General features: G+C 45.1%; 1 long non-coding RNA gene across 5 annotated transcripts in view; it reads right to left on the reverse strand.

Moving 5' to 3' along the window:
• Positions 1–2,156: 2,156 nt before the first annotated feature.
• The window catches only part of LOC149872066 (uncharacterized), a 71,977-nt gene continuing 56,443 nt past the window's right edge, over positions 2,157–17,690 (reverse strand). For all 5 annotated transcript variants that reach the window (XR_016440350.1, XR_016440351.1, XR_016440349.1 and 2 more), the window contains one exon: positions 2,157–4,743. This is a non-coding gene — a long non-coding RNA (uncharacterized LOC149872066). The remainder of the gene's footprint in view (positions 4,744–17,690) is intronic.

A 17,690-nucleotide genomic window follows, 5' to 3' on the forward strand; every position in this document is an offset into this window, starting at 1 on the left:
GGAGGTGGGGCCGACAGGCTCTGTCCTGACAAAACCCAGTTCATAAATCACCTCTGGAGAAAAAATTATAGGAAAGAATCTACAATAAAAAACACATCCGGCTTTATGTAGGGGACAAGAGGGAGAGAGACGGCCGGTGCAGTGCGAGGCTCTGGCACTAGCTGCTGCCTGTGTTGTAGCTGAATGCCTCAGTGTGGTGGGTCTGCTTTCAGATTTTACTCCATGGGGAAGGTGAGCTGGCAGCATTCCCCAGGGCTCACAAGGAAGGCTGAGCTGTACTGGCTCAGTGCAGCAGAGGTCACTGCAAGAAGAGAGAACTGGGTGAGGAACCAAGCTGAGAAAATGAATGCCAAGTTGCAGACACTGAGGGTGGCATTCTGTTCTCCGCCGTGCACCCAAATGGCAGATTTCCAGCACATCAGTGGAGTTTTTTGTCCAGGTTCTGATTTCATCCCCCCACACTGTGGTTGTGTAAATGTGCACAAAGACTAGGCAGGCAGGCAGCTATGCAGCTACATGCGCACACCCATTGCAATATGTAAGTGCGTGTAAGGCATGAAAACAAAGCCAGTCAAAAATCCATAACTAATGGACTTGGAGGAAGGCACTCCCATCTTTTAGCTCCAACAGTTCACCCATTAAAGCATTTTGCCCAGCAAATGGGAGACCTGGGTTCTAAAGCCCCTCCTTGACCAGAGGGGATCTAAGCCTGCATCTCCCTGACTTCCCAGTGCAGTGCTCTGTTAGGCATTACTTTGTTCCCTCCTTTTGAAGATGACTTCCTGGGCAGCTAACTGGAGGAGATATGTGGAGCCAGAGGAACAGAAAAAGCTAAACATTGTCTGTCTCAGTGAGATTGCTACTGCTTTGAAGCAGAGGGGGACCTGCTTTTAACCCAGATGCTGATTCCCAATGGGAGAGGAATTTCCTCACTCTCCATTCAAAGACTATTAAGCTCAGCTGGAGAAGGGTCTCAAAAATACCTACTGTGATATGATGGGTAGGTCACTGAGCTGGGAAATCAGGAAGATGCAGATTCAAACTCTTTCCTTGCAAAGGAAGACTAGAACCAACTCCTTGGGTCTCTAGCTTTCTAGACAAGTACCCTAACCACTCAGCTAGCCAAGCTGAAATATAGGAGTACCCTATTTCACTCAGATTTATGCCAAGGTATGCAAGTACCTGCCCAGCCAACATGTAGCCTACTGCATGTGCTCAGTCTGCATGTGCAAATTTATAAATCCACAGTGCAAAAATAGGGCTAAAAGCACCCTAAAATGCCCAGGCACATGGCTAAAAACTACCATTTAGGAACACAAGGGGATGCAAAATTCTACCCCAAATGTGAGGATCTTTGGGGGAGGATTTTCATGCACCATTTATGCTCCCCTTCCTCTAAAAAGGGACAGATTGTTGTAAAAAAAGAAAAAAAAAAGAAAAAGCAAGGTACCCCTGGCAAGGGCCCTCCACAAACTCAAATTTCAAGGGGAGATCATGCCTAATTCCTAGAACTGTATTTATGATACAAGCTCCTGTTACCATGGAAATTGGTGTGAAGTTGCAGATTCAGTGTGATATTACTTGGACCCCAACCAAAAGGGAACCAAGGAGGTGGAGGGAAGAGGCCTTGTTTAAACACACAAACAGGAAAGATCCCAGAAAAGTGTAAGATGGGAAAGCTGCAGATGACCACTAACTCAGGAAACTGGGGCAGATCTGCAAGTACAAAAGGTAAATGTGTATAGAAGAGGGTGTGAACTCACACATGCATGCAGGTGTGTTTATAACACACCCCAGTGTTGTGAAGAAGAAGTAGGATTTCTTCCTGATCCCTATCAGCTTGTGCCCTGGAACATGTAGGTTAACACTTTCATGTGGATTTCATAATAACAGATGCCCTCCTATAGATACTTGCTGTTTCTTCAAAACATAGTATTTGCTCAATAATATCATGCAGTCACAAATTCCACAGTTTATCCTGCAACTTTCTGCTTCAGGGGGAGGAAGTCTTTGCTTCATAATAGCCAGTGATCTTTTACATCCTGAATCATGATACTGAATTAAAAGGGAAATTGGGAGCCTCAAGAAATGGGTTTAGATGGCTTTGTTGTGCAATCAGGAATGTGAGACTAAAGTGAAGAACTTCAGTCAAAAGAGAGAGAGGCAATCCTTTATAGCTAGAGTGAAGACCTGTTCTGTAGTTTAAGGGATTCTCTTCATTTACTTCCAACTACATATATACGGGCGGATCCAGAATTTTGTAAAAGGTGGTGCAGAGGCAAGGTCTGGCACTGCAGGTGTGGCTGCAGGGATTCACTTACACATTTCCCCTTCCCCATCCACTGGAATAGACAGACCACACAACAGAAGCATCTGCCAGGGACTAAAAAAAGTTCCTGGATCAGGCAAGAATTCTTCTCCCCACCCAGTTGTGCTCTTCACAACTCCACACTTCCATGCTCAGGGCAATTCCCCTTCTCTCCACTCCCATTTTCCCCCTCTCACTTGCCACTGTCATTGTCCCTAGCTGCTCTGGAGATCTGGGGAGCACCTCCCAAAGCCACTCCTGCCCTACTGTAGCCAGGGTGCACAGGGAGCCAGACTCAACCAGGGATAATAGCAGTGGTGGTAGAGGTAGGGATGACAGGTAGGTTCTCGCTCTCTGTGCCTCCTACAAAGCTGGTAAGGAACATCTAGGGGGACTGCGCAAGGAGGGGGAGCCCACCTGTTACTTCTGCTGCTACCATCCCCAGCTGTGTCTGGCTCCCTGCACAGCCTGGCTAGAGTGGGGCAGGAACAGCTCTGGAGCTGGCTGCCCTGGGGGCAGAGGAGAGACAGAGAGCACACTGGTAGCAGCAGATGGGAGAGGGGATGTCTCACTGAATATGGAAGGGAAGGGAAGGGAATGAGAAGGGAATTCTTACCTGCTTAGTGACGCAAAAAATATCCCGATACTGCACTTGCAGCATGGTCCAAAAGCAAGATGCGACCATGCCACTGCAACCCCTCTGGATCTGCTTCTGCTACTATCTCATACGCATTCTGCCCTGCATTTCAGCGGAGGATCCTGCCCTGGGAGCCTGCATATATGTATTATATCATGAATGTGATATTCTAGAGGCCTTTAAACACTGACACATTTTTCACATAGTTACCTTTTGTCTCCTTGAAACAGAGACTATCACCCTATTCAGGAGCAGAGAGACTGTTCCAGCCAGTGGAAGCAATGGAAGATGAATAATATTTCCACTATAGAGATATGGAAGATGGAAACAGGCCTGAAATTTAATTAATTTAGGAAGTAGATTAATGGACAGTAAGAGGCAGGGAATTCTGCTGCAGTGAATGTGTTGCAGAGGTCCTCTCCTGGATGGAATATCAGATTTGTTCCACTGGCTGCAACCATTTCAACAGTTAGGATACTGTTTACCAAACTAGGGGTTGTAACCCCATGAGACAAGCCTTGGCAGTTTAAAATGAACTATGAGCTTAACACAGCCCCTAATCTCCTTGTGCCTGTAATAAGTCCATATATTGAGACTTATTGTGCCACAGTTGCTCTCTGGTTACTGTCCATGTACCTACTTTTATTCCATGATAAGTCAAAGTTAAACTGGAGCAATTTAGTACTGCTCCATTCAGGGATAAGGTGCCCCAGTCATCTCTCACTGTGGGGTAAAAGCAGATACAAGGACAATGACTGCAGAGCAGCTGAGTTACAGCTAAGTACCCAACCCTAGTTAACTGCAATCGCACAAACAGTTACTGCTGTACAGGGTCTCACAAAATATGGGTTTCTAATTAGAATGCTGACCAGAAAAAGTTTGGCAAGTGCCGATTTATGGGGTATATAGAAGCAGGTAATGTAAAACATTGATATTTCTACAGCCAGTGATCTCTTGTAGATCAGAGGCCTGGATTTCTGAAATCTCAATAGTGTGTGCATGATATTGAGTTGGCTACAGAGGCACCCATTGCTTATGGCAAATGCCTTGTTACAGGAACACTTCATTGTCCCTCACACCCATGAAAACTCATCTTCTGCCACTTCTGAGCACATTGCCAATATCATACCAATGAGACAGCAACGGGGAGCAGGGGAGAGATATTGGAAAGAAGAATAAATGGGCCAGGTAAATAGTGCTTCTGCAGCAGCAGCAGTTGCTATGGTGACTGAAGTGAGGAAGAGAGAAGCAGATTGATCAATAGTCCTGTGCTGGCTCATCTGGCTTCCATCCACGTGCTGCTACAGAGAGAGAGAAAATCAAAAAGCCACACAGGGCGGATGGGGCCTGAGATTCGATATGTGGTAGCAGCTCGATCAATAGCTTGTTGGAAGGCAGGTAATTGACTCCCCTTCTGCCCAGGAGAAGCTGATGCAGAGACAGAGCCATGTTCGTTAACTACAGATTTCCAGCTCTTCTTTATCAGCCAGTTTATTCATTTGGTTGATTTGTTGTTTGCTCAAGATCCCCTCTCTGGCATGATTTCTTGCTGCACCTGTCAGAGATGAGCACTGGCTGCAGGTCTGAACCACGACAGTGCTGCTTTTGAGTCATTCTCTCTCACCTCCCTCTCCTTCATTCAGACTCCCTCTTCCCCACAGTGATAGAGATTTCAAGGGGGAGCCTGGAGGCAAGGACACCTTTTCTCCTGGGATTTTGGAAGCTTCTAGTTTTCTACGTGGTCTGGGATTTCATAAGTGCCGCCCCTCTTCCAGCAGTCCAGTCTGAAGCCAAAAGCCTGGTAGCCAAAGAAATGAAATAAAATAGTTAAGAACATATTTTGCACCTCATGATATAAAACATTTGAATTATGGGCAATAGTTTGCTGTTGTGCTTTGTAAGCCTGCCATCTTCCAGATGAGCTACCTGTAATGGGTGAATGGGCAGCTGGAGGAGCTAGTCAGAAAAGACAAAAATGAGAAGGGTAAAAAAAAAAAATGGGGGAGGAGGGAAAAGCAGGAAGAGGGAAAGAGAACGCCCCTTGGGGTGACAATGTACTCAGCTGAGATGTACCGAGGTCATTCTCAGTCTCTACCCAAAAAGGGCCAGGGAGTCCCAAGGACAAGTAGATGCCGACTGCCAGGTAGGTGGTGCCATGTTTAGGAAAGCTGCATGAAACTATTGGACTCCACTTCCTGCCAAATTAACTGCTACATTTTGTCAAAATGTAATGAACTTGGTGGAGCAAAATGCCAATCAGGACCTTTGTGGTCTGCCTTACATGTCAGCCAGAAGCCCCATGTTCCCCAGCACCACACCACTGAGGTCAGCAGTGACTTAGAAAAGACAAACCTCTCACACAGCACAATGCCCCTCAACAAACCTCTGTGATTCAAAGATGCCATTTAGCAGTAGGGGCCACATTTTTTTCTCCTGTGCTTGTACCACATCTACAACAGCAGGATCCTGATCCAGGACAAACTTTTAGGCATTTTCAAGGTACAAAAAATAAAGGAAAATAATAAAGAGTAGAGTTGGTATAACAGAGCAATTGCTGTTACTTCTCGCTGCAAAAAACCCTGTAGTAGCAATGCTAAGGAACTGAGGAGAGTTCCACTACTGAACCAATACTTTTTGCCTTTCTGGATTTTTCTTGGAGGTCTTCCACCCAAGTAGTCCTCAGTCAGTCCTGCTTAGCTTGGGAAGTTAATAATGAAAAAGAAAAACCCCTGCTTGCAGAATTAACTTTACTTCTACATTACTTGGTTGGATAGATACTCTTGAGTCTTGTGCTTTCAGGGCCCGATTCAACTCCCACTTAAGTCAATGAAAGCCTTTAATGGGTCAGGCCCTATTATCAAGAGCATATTTTAGCTCTCAAGTGCCTTAACCATCTATAGCACTAGCGGGTATGTCTCATGTACAAATCACCAGCTGATGCCTCCATGCTTCTGGAATGTGTTCTTCATGAGTGGGAAGATAAGGGCTCCCTAACCTGTGGGCATAATTTATGCCAGAGGTAAACAGCAGCATGATAGAACAACTACAAAGTACATTATTGAAAATGTCATCTGCCAGTCCCCCCAGAAATGCAAGCAACTAAACTCAAATCAGATTTAAAAAACTTAAGGGAATAAAAGAATTTTTCCCAGTCAAAAAAGAACAAAGAAGTTATCCACCAACCTGCAGACATACTTTCCACAAAAAAAGTAAGGAACCTGCACAAATTATTGTGTTGATGGTTAACAGCCAGTAGTCAGATCATGACTACATTATAGAATACAATCTGTGTTCTACAGTACAAGCAACAGAAATGAAAGAGCACATATTCCTCTACTCTGACATCAAGGTAAATAGCTGGACTACTTTTCTACAAGGAATTTTTTTTTGTTGAATCACTATCCCTGTTTAACACAGACAAGTAAAGTAACAGGCCACATAGTAAACGTGGGGTGGATCTCCGACTTAACTCTAAAAACAGTCTAAAGAGTTTACATACAAATCAAATGGGACACCAACTGTCCCTTTGGAAATCTCTTACTATAGACTGGGGGATACCCCCAAACTACTGAATCTCTCTGTTATTGCAAAGGATGATGTAACCCAAATGCACTGTGAGCGTATTCACGAGGGGAGTAGCATGATACACCAGTAGCCTATGTCTTTTCTAAAAGAGTTCTCCAAGGGAGTCTTTGGGGCTTAATGCAAGCAAAAAAAGCATCAGCATGTGTGTAATACCCCTGAGCACACTCGCACAGTGAATTACAGAGGGGCCTGGAAGACAATGTCAGACCAAATTCTTTTCACTTATTAAAATGCCACATTCTAGGAACTGGCATAAGAATGTAACTGAAATAATTTCTCTTCCTTATAAAGCAGGAAAAGGATTATCTAGTGCATGGCACAGCTCAGCTGGATATGAAGCACATGACATTCAGCTACAGGAAGCATGTAGATCTGTAAAGGAGCCTGTTCCACAGGATGAGGAGAGTCTATGTGTGTAATCCAGAACTAGGGGGAGTTCTGTGACAGACATAAAGCAGTGGGAGCAGCCGTTTTGTAATATGAATTTGAGGAACAGCGTAACCCAAAGAGTTAATTTATGGGTAAAACACTGAACAGAGTGTAAAGAAGAAAGGCATGCTGTCCTAGATGAGACAGTCAACAGACGTTTGGGAGTGAACGAGATTCTATCCTCCAGCTATGGCAGGCTGAGAGGCAGCTCTATAAGGATCTGCTGCAGGTGATACAAGTCAGAGCAGTTTCAAATCAGTGCAGAATTTGGAAAGCCTAAAAACAGCATAAAGCCACTTTGCCTCCTCCCACACTGTGACTTTGAGGTGTGCCACTCAGGAAGCTCAGCTTGGAATCTGTTCCCATAATGCTTATCCCATACCAGGACACGTAGCCATCTAAATCCCCAGGGTCCAACGGTATATCCATAATGTATGCAGAGACTTGGACAATCCAGTTGACCTTAGAATGCACTCAGTCTGAGGAACAAATCCAATGTCTATCAGTAGAACAATTTGAATCCACATCACTGATGCTGCATAAGAGCATTACTGTATGATTAATGAATGTCATTAAAATAAGATAAAGAGTCTTCAACCAGTAGGGAAGACTCAAGAGAGATACCAGACAGCAGTCAGTCTAATGGGTGAATGAGCTGAGAAGCAAGCGAATGTTCACAGTTTACAAAACTGGCTTTCATCCTCCTTTCATTTGCTTTCCTTATCACTGTTTCTTTTTCTGGGCCCTGAGGGTATGGCCACGTGGCACAATCCAGTGCTGTGCAGCAACACCTGAGCTAGCTAGCACAAGTACTGAGAGTAGTAGTCACATTTTGTGCAGCGCTCTCTGGGCTAATTGGCACGACTGAGGAATTTGTTACATCAGCCTGGGCAGAATGCCCTGCCAGTGTGGTTAAATGGTTTCCAGGACCCAAATTAACTTGGGGAGAGCAAGTTCTGGTATTTCTGCACAGCTCTGCATTGTGTTGGGTACCCAGTTGTGTGTGTTACAACAACTAAGATTCCCTTAACCTTAGTCTACATTAATCTTTTCCTAAGGCATCATCTACATTTGAGAATAGCCATGACCGACTTAATAATGTCCAGAAGTGACTGAAATTGCACCCGTGCTGACATGCAAGCATAGGCCAGGACATGGAAGGATTAGTACCAAGGGAAAGAATAGAAGTTTACTTCTAATTGTAATTGGGATATGCTGCAATTAGGCTGAGTCAGGGCTAATCTTGAGCAAAGACAAGACCTATTGTATAGACCTTTCAGTGATGGTGCAGATGAAGGTGTAAGTTATGCCTACTGAGAGCTCTTCTAGGTGCAGTAAGAATTCTCACCAATTTGGTCTGTGCTTTTCTGGATTGTATAACAGGAATGATTTCTAACACTCCTAGGAGACTTGAGGTTTTACCCAGCTGGAGTGACTGAGTGGGGGAGAAGTTTTCCACACAAGGAGTCCAGTGAGACAGGAGAATGGTACAGAGCGTAGAAGGCAGCAGAAGTGGATCTGTGCAGAAAGTGCACACCCTACCAGTCTGTGGAATCACAGGACCGTCTCTGCATGACAATGTGGATGGCTTTAGAGCAGACCCAGTTTCCATAGCAACAGCACATGTAAGAGCTGCCTTTGGACTGTGATTCAGCTATTCCAGGTGAAGAGCAAAGCTGACCTCACGCACAAACAGCCATGTGGGGCCCCACAGCCCCAGCAAGCTGGGTAGCTATTAACCCAGTCTCATCTCTTTAGGAAGAGAAAGGAAATAGCTCTCTGACACAGCCCTCCTAGGGAAGGAAAAGTGGAAAAGCACTTTCTGGCTTAATCCAAGTCCTTACCCAGTTTCTAATTTTGGGTCCCCAACAAATACAGGGAGAGATGTTGAGGCAAACACCCTGGTGGGTGCTGGCCAGGATGGGAGAACGGGACTTTGTGCAGAAGTCTTCCACGGGGAAACAGCAGAGGGACTAAAATCCTCTGACATTACATAATAAGGGGCTTTCCCTCCACGTGCATGTCTCTGCCTTTGCCATCCACCAGCCACTGCTTCCCCATGACTGGTTTTTTGTGTCATCTTCCCCTCGGTTCAAAGATGTTGGTTTTATCTGCAGTCTGCCAATTCAAAATAAAATTTAGCAGCTTTGGTAAGTGCTATTTTCCAGTTCACCCCTCTACAGACCTTTCTTTATATAAAGGCCATCACAGGTATGGGAGATTATCATTATTATGATTATATAACAGACACCTGTAGAAATGGAGGTTGTAGAAAAGTGATGAAGGCAGTGAATTAAACAAGCCAAAGCAAAGATCTCTGAAAAATCAAGCTAGTCAGGAAAAAGTTTCCCCTTTCCAGAAAAAAAAAGTTCTAGAATCCCAAATTTTTCCCCATCTCAAATCAAGGCCAAAAGGCACAATCTCAAAAATGTTTCAAATTAAAAAAAATCAGAAAAGGATTGATTTGTGTCAATAAGATGCTTCAGTAATTTCAAAACATTTACTTTTGATTGAACCATTATGTTTTTTCTTACCATACTCATTCACATGCCCAAATGGGAAGCTGGCTCAAACAGGGAAACAGAATTTTTCTTTTTGACAATTGTGATGTCTTCTCAAAATGTTTCTGAACCTAGAAATTCCTCAAGCCCAGACTTTTCCTTCCAAACAGCTCTGGGTTTGATTATTCCAATGGAAAAATGCTTCATTGAAAAATTCCTGACCAACTCTGCTAAAAGATTATCTGCCTTCTTTGGCCTACTGTAGGATCAAGGCCTCTCTGGTCTCAGGATCAACATTTACGGACTTGTCTTAGCCCAGATTTTATCATATAATTTACGTTAAATGTTCCAATAATGCTCAATACATCTCAAAACTATTTTTCAGAGGTCATAGGGGTCAAGTCCCAGGATAGGATTTGGGCTTCTTCCCAGTGCTAATTCTAGATAACTCTAGTGATTAATGGGTATGTTGCACTCATATATGATTTTTGTCTGTAGCCGCTGAACCCCTTACACAAGCAAGTAAATGTTATCCCTATTTTACAGGAAGAGTAACTGAGGTACAGAGGTAAAAAAACCTAGACAGTCAAGATTACAGGTCACGGGCAAAACCAGGGGAAAAAAAAAAAATGCAGGTTTCCAACAAGATCCCTGCTTCAGCCAGCAAATGCTGCTGCCCACACACACAACACTTTTCAAAAAGAATTGGTGAGAGTCTTGGTGCCCTGACGGCATCCCTTTGTTAGTAAAACAAGCTTTGATGTTTGCAGATTGGTGGGAGTGCCTGCTAAGCACAGAGTGGCTCTTGCCTGTGACTTCATAATCAACCTGTTTCAGTAATGACAGAAAGGTATCATCAGGGATCCTGGTTTTCTGTTTAAAAATAGCAAATTCTCGAATTTAAAAAAAAATAAAGAAATCACAAACTCTGATTAAAAATCCCAAAATCCCTTACTCCCTTCTCACTGCCACCTGGCCCTGCCGGTGCCCCTGGCTCCCCAGCCACAGCCCCTTAGCCCTGTTGCCACCCCTCACTTACCACCCACAGTCTTCCAGCCCTGCCAGTACCCATTACTCCCTACCCACAGCCCCCCCACATTCCTGCCCTGGCCCTGGGCCCCAAACGCCATGCACTACCCAGGCTGGGCAGCAGCAGCCCAAGCCCAAGCCCTGCCCAACTCCCTCCCTCACTATGGGGGCCCCAATCCCCACCCCCACCACACCAGATTTACCTGCAGGAGCTGCTCTCCAGGCTGCCTGGTGGCCATGTGTATGTATACATGTGCACATGTACATGCACATGGCGTCCCCTGCTTGACTGCCCTCCTCCAGCTCCCCCAGCAGGTTGGAACTCTGTCAGCCTGCAAGGTGAAACCCACTGGTTCCTGAATTTTTCTCCTTTAAAGGAGAAAATCCATGTTTTACCTCATTTTCCCATGGTGAACGGAAAACCTGGATCCCTGGTTATTATATCAGGATGGATGTTCAGTGGTTCCTGTGTAACACAGGGATCCTTGTAGGACAAAACTGATATACAAGAATGTGAGGGCAGGGTGTAGATGTACATGGGAAAGCTTTCTGTGATGTTTGGACTGAATACATAAAGACACAGTCTCTCTCTGGGTTATCATTCTGACACCTCCACCAGAACCACATTCAGGAACTAAAGAAAATAAAATAATACAGGAAATAAGTTAAACTCCAATAAATAAACATTTCAAGAAATTATTTTATCTCATGAAACGGTGGAAACATGCTAGGGATCTGAGCTCAGGCAAATCAAGTGAGCCCCCTATCCATATTTCATTCTCATACTATGAGTAGAAGCGGCAGCAGCCAGAGAAATGGAAAGATCGACAGTTAATTGGAAATGTTACATCTGCTGTTTATGCAAAAGGCATAAATATTTATATCCTGAAGGCTGACTTTTGGGTTCGCTCCTCAGCAGGAAGAGATTTACATTTTGAATAAAGACTTTCTTCCTCTCTTCTCCTTAGTAAATGTGAGTTGTTTATTATCCCCTTAAATGGGAGTCCTTTGGCCCAATCCTGCAGTCCGGCTACACATAGCCCAGCCGTCCATCCATCAATTTCAGCAGGATTTACACACATAGAAAGACTGCAGGATCAGCCCCCTTATTTACTATGAAAATGAGGAATCCAAAACAAGAAGGTGGGGATGAAGATCACCCAGCAAATGCTGAGGTGAATGACACCTCAAACTCACCTAGGATGTTGAACTGCTTTTCTAAATGGGACTTCAATAAGGAAATAATTTTTAAAAGTTTGGACTATTGGAGCATAAGAAAGATTTGGTAGTGTTATCTATTGATAAAGACCAGGGAAAGGAATTACTGGAAAAATTAAGCACTTTGGACTGGATGATCTGCCAAAGGGCATTAATGGAACTGGCTAATAACATTACTTTACCACACAGAGTTTAGAAAAGTCATGGAAATCCGGTGAAATGTGGGAGTATTCAAGGAATCAAACAAAGCCCCTGTGCTCTGTCTGGCTTCTGCACCCTTGCTTCTCCCTGCCATATCCCCTGCACGCTTAGCCAGCTTCTCTCTCTCCTTTTTTCTCCCTTCCTGTTGCTCCCCACATTGCTACCAATGCTGCCCTGGCCTTCATCTCATTTTTCCTCACTGGTCATTCTCTCCTTTGATTCTTATTTTTGCTCTCCTGCTTCCACCTGGTCTATCATTTCTCTCCACTCTGATCCTTGTGTTATATCTCAGCTTCTGTCTTCTCTCCTCTTTCCAATTACTTTTCATATTATCTCACTTACTCTGCCATAGCTTCTTCCATCTTTCCTCTGTAGCCCCCTATCAGAGCCATGAACTCTATCTCTGCCCCAATCTCTTCTTTCATGAGATCTTCATCCATCTCCTATACCCACCCCCGCCCCTATCTGCTCTCCACTCAACAGTTATTTGCATCCGAGTTCCTTACTTTGCCCTATTTTATTTTTAATTTAAAAAATCTAAAAAGCTCAGAACCCCTCTTTCACAGGCTGGAGGCTGGACTTACTTTTCCTCATCCTTTCCCCCAGAATCCTTCTTTTTACTCTTTTAACCATTCTCTTATTAATAATAATACTAAAGTTAACAAAGAAAAATTTAAAATTATCAACAAATGCCAGCAGAGTACTGAGATAACGAGATGCCAGAGGCTATGGGATGCTTTCCTTGGTACATTTCAAACAAGGCTTAATACCCCTACGGAGAACAGAGTGGGGAATAACTCTGCCCTGACACCTAGCACTTTTCTGTCTATGATCCTGTAACATTCTGTAAAACATAAAAAAGTTTTATTTCACAGCTACTGCACACTGTCTCCTATTTAATGGTGGACATTGTACCTCCTAATGGAGTTTGTGCTTCTCCAAAGACAAATACTGAAATCACTACACTGCCTCAAGTCCTTAGTAGGAAGAGTGTGTAGCTGAATAGGAAGAAGGATCAGTACAGAGGGAAACAAGATCTGATGGGCCAATGCCAGTCTGCGAGTCCATGCTAGAAATTAATCAGTGTAGAGCATCCCTACAAAATCATCACACCAGCCAAGAACACTGTAGAGCCCACCTGCATCTCCTCCATGGTAATCATCAGGGAACATCCTATTTCGGTCCCCTTCCCCCCCAGAGGATGATAAAAGAAGCAAACAGTGTGACAAGAGCATGCTTGCAGCCACTATCTTTTGCCCCCTTGTTTCTGAGGCCCCAGAATTTCAAAGCATGATTTTTATTTTAGTTGTTTGGGGGCTTGTTTTGTTTTTTGTTAAAATGGCTTTTCCTTTGGGATTATTTCTCTTGGTTCCCAATCATTTCTTCCTGTTTCCATGGCAACTATAGCTGGCTCATATGTGTGGTTGCCATGGAAACTGCCTGGTCCCCTTTCAAAGGACGTACTGAAACAGGAACAAGATTTGCATCCTCTGCACTGTATGAAGACTCTCTTGGGGGAGGCATGAGAAATTCTGTACAAACTCAGGAAAAAAGCAAAACTAAATCGTCTTTGAGAAACATTTTGAAAGTTGGTGAAACAGGTGCCTAGCAGAGTATTTGGGAATTTACGTCTGACTGCTCAAGGCGCCACAGGAATTTCCAGATATTATGGGCAGAGCAATCTCTCTAGAAACTACCACTCCCAAGTCACCCATTTTAGGAATACTTACCACCTACCCTGACCAGCTTAACACGTTAAAACTAAAACTTCTCTTGTCTGTACTAGGATTTTAAACACACGTTAGCATGTGTTAGCTAACATATATCAAAACACATTTTTTCCCCCTAATGTAAACAATGCCAAAGACCGGGCCCTGGCCTGTTATAAGATGCTCTGATCTCTGTCAGATCTGCAGTGCCACAGGTTCATAAGGGAAATAAGCTTCCATTCATCTCTTCAGTTGTGCACATTGCCTGCATACACAGCCACATATATATTGTGAAAGACAGTGGCTACGCCAGTACCTTTCATGCACATGAACAATATAAGCCAGAAGCAGCCAGAAACTCTGCCTCACCACCCCAGACACGGCATCCAGAGGGGTATTAACTTTGAATGGCATTGTTAAAAGAGACGAGGGCCTGACTGCTGTTATTTGTTCTGTTTTCAGTTAAATGTTTAATTGTTTGCTAACTTTCTGGTGTTGTGTAAACTGGTTTAATTTTGAGAAATAAAAAATGATAAACTACCAGGCCCTTCCCTGAGGCCCAGGTGATTCCATTTCTCATCCACCTTTGGCAGTGGATTCTCCAGAGACTCTAACTCAGAAAGAGCAGCAGGGATTGTCCACTAGGTGATGGAGCACTATGGGGAAGCAGGTATATTTCCTTGGTCGTATTTTGGGTGGAACACAAGGATTGAGTAGCCTCTATTTTGCTTCCTTGCTGATGTCCCCATTCCTTCTACTATTTTTCAGTGCTCTGGAATGCTGAAGGCCCAGAATAAATTGAGTTTTGAAAAGGACATTTCTACATATTTTAGACGGTACAATGTGTAAATTCTTCCTTAATATCTACTTTGGAAGAGGAATATGTTGGACTACTGAGGTTTTGCATAAATGAAGCTGTTCAGAACACTTTGCCCTTCATGACTGCTTAGGAAGGTGGGATTTGAGAAGAAGACAGCTGAGCTGAGATTACATATGTACCGCCTCACATGATCTTGAGCATGTTCTGAACAAGAGATGAGGGAATGGTCATAAGCAAAGTGTTCTTAATGTTCCTTATTCAGCTTTCATTTGCTCCCTGTGCTAGGAGTAGATAAATACCATATGTCTGGGTATGCAGGGTCCCAGTGAGGGCTTAACAGCATGAGCAAATAAGCACTTTGCCTCTTTTGTGTCCAACCCCTTCATTTTTCCCCTCCCACTCTGACACTTAGGATCCGATGGAACTGTGTATCTTTTCTTTTTTTTTTTTTTTTTTAAGTACCAAAAGAGTCCAGGGGATGGAGGGTGCAGGAGAACCTCCTTTTAGTCACATGATCTACATATTTTGGCAAGTTTTTAGGAAATTAGACACTGTACTGTGGTAAAGACCCCTTCCTAACCACTTGTATATGGGGAGGGGGGAGGCTGACACAGAAAGAATCAGGGGTAGACAGATGAGGAGTGATACAGAGCTGGGGGAGGAGGTACAGTAAAAAGGAAGGTATGTCAGCCCCTTTCAAGGAACAAAAGGCACACAGTCATGCACTGCAGCAAAGGAAGTCCAAGATTCAAGTTTAACAACAAGGCCAAGCACAAAAGAGGGGAACCAGACCCCAAACTCTACAACAGAAACTCCAGAAAGAAAGCAATCTTTTGCTGCCACCTTTCTGCCCTCTTCTGGAAGGGCAAGGATCATGGTAGGGAGCACTCAAGGTAGCATGAGTTCGGAGAGAACTGAGTTTGCTGTGTTCTCCATTCCAGTCATTCAATGCTCTTTATGCCCTGCCGTTCTCTGACAACTGCAGCCAACAGAAGCAGGTCACACACCATACAGCTGATGCCACTCCAGCTGGGGAAGCTTCGTCTTGTTTACTTATGGTCTGTCCGACTGGGCTGCAGAGGACTAAAATCAGTCCCTGCAGCTGGGCTTCAACAGTTCACTTTGCAGATATGCACTGGTCTGTTGTCTTAGCCTCTTTTCATGAAAGCAGTCACTAAAAACTCAAGACCTTCACAAATGCACAACTTCACAGTGGGGTATCTCTGAAAGCTTTTCTTTCAGTTAAACCTAGTGCTCTCTTGGCGGTGGGGTGGGAGGAAGCAGGAGAGGAAAAAGGAGATTATAACAGGCTCCAAACTGCTTCTAGGCAATTATTGATATGCATTATATAAGCTCATCCTGGAATCATATTGGCCCATTGTAGGCAGGCACTGACACTTCTATCCATAACTAGTGGCATGCATGGGACTTATAGGATACCATCATAAAAAACACCAGATAGTTGTAGACAGCACATCATACCATTCAACCCCTAACACCTGGGTTAGAAATGTTATTCTTATTATACAGAGGGAGAAGCTGAGACAGTATGACAGGACTGGTGCCAAGAGCATACATGATGCCCCTTGGTGGTCCCCTTAATCCTGCCCTACTCTAGCCTCTCAGGGTCTCACCTTGCTACCTCTTCTGCCATGCCTTAATGGTAAAATACTATAAGGGAGACTGCCTTCAGGGGCCAATGAGCTGTGGATGCCCCACCTTGTTCTGCTTCTCCTTGGGCTCAGCTCTCTACCTCGGCTGAATAGGACTCCTCCTCCCCCTCTCAGTCTTAGCCAAAAAATGGCTTACTTGACCTAGGGCTCCAACCCTACTGCTCAGTCGCTCTCTGGGGCTCCAATCCCTCTGGACACTGGCTCTCTGACACTGGGACCAATTGTCTCTGAACATGATCCTATGGTCCTAATTGCCTTAAAGGATGCAACTGTAGCCTCCAGTCACCCCCTCACAGATATGATTGTCTTCTTGTGCACTGGGCCCTCTGGCCTGGAGCTCTGGCTCAGTAGGTCCCCGACTCTAGCTGGACACTTTCTCGCACCGGGCCCCTGGCCTCATTCCTCTCTCAAACTGAGCCCCAGCCTTGTACTTGGCTGTTGAGTCCTTGACTCTGCAGGACTGCTATCTCCCGCTTCAAAACTACTTGGTCTCAGCCTCACACAGCCCACCAAATCCTAGACCAAGGGTAGGCAAAATGGCAGACCTGGCCAGTAGCCAGGTTCCACTTCCCAGCGTTCCTGGCCATGTTGCAACAGCTGGTTTCCATGGAGATCCCAGCAGCAGCAGCACCATAACAAAATGAGGCCAGGGTTTCCATGGATATCTGGCCAGCAGCACTGGTGGGGTGCGCGGCTGGGCAGGAAGCTGCTCTGTGGCTGGGGCTGGGATCTTGCAGCGATGACAACATGATCTGGAAATGGGGCAGAGCCACAATCTGCTGCCACATGACCTTGCCCAGAGCATGCAGGTAGCAAATCACAGCTCTGTCCTGGCTCCAGACCACACTGTCACCACTGCAATATCCCAGCCCTGGAGCAGCTCTCTGCCCAGGCGCACGCCCTGCCATTGCTGCTGGGGCCAGTCCCTATGGAAACCCTGGCCCCATGCTGTCACAGTGCTGCTACTGCTGGGGTCTCCATAGAATCTGGCCACAGCAATACAGGCAGGGGCTGCTGGGAAATAGAGTCTGCTGTGGGCTCGACCTGTGGGACTGGACTTTACCTACCCCTATCCTAGACCCTTGCAGGGCTCTCTCTTGGCCTTAGCCTGTATAACACAGGATGCCTCTCAAGGCACCCCACGACCCCTGTAGCCACATCCAGACCCCCAGTACTACACCTGCTAACACTCAGAACACAAACCAGGGTCTTCCTTGGTCCTAAAAAACTCCTACCCTCTATCTGATGGCTCCTGAAAGCTGTCCTAGGTACCTGCATTACCTAGATGCCCCCCTCTAGCAGCACAGGCTGCCAGGAATTCTGCCTTCAGCAGCGGTCAGGGGCAGACTAAACTCTGACTCAGAAGCCAGGCTTCTAATAGGATGATGCTTCACCTGTTCTGGTCAGAGATTTCTAATTAGCCCAGTACTAAGCCTACTCTGATCTACTGCAGCCTGCTCTCAGGTGCTACAGCTTAAGCCACCAACCTGCAGCCATTGCCCTCTTACTTACCTGGAGCCCTTTTTGCCTATGCCCATGCAGCTTAGTGCTCAAGCAGTCCCCTGCTGCACTTTAGCTCC

The sequence above is a fragment of the Crocodylus siamensis genome, chromosome 2, assembly GCF_052110815.1.
Source record: "Crocodylus siamensis isolate JL-2025a chromosome 2, ASM5211081v1, whole genome shotgun sequence".
Classification (NCBI taxonomy): domain Eukaryota; kingdom Metazoa; phylum Chordata; order Crocodylia; family Crocodylidae; genus Crocodylus; species Crocodylus siamensis.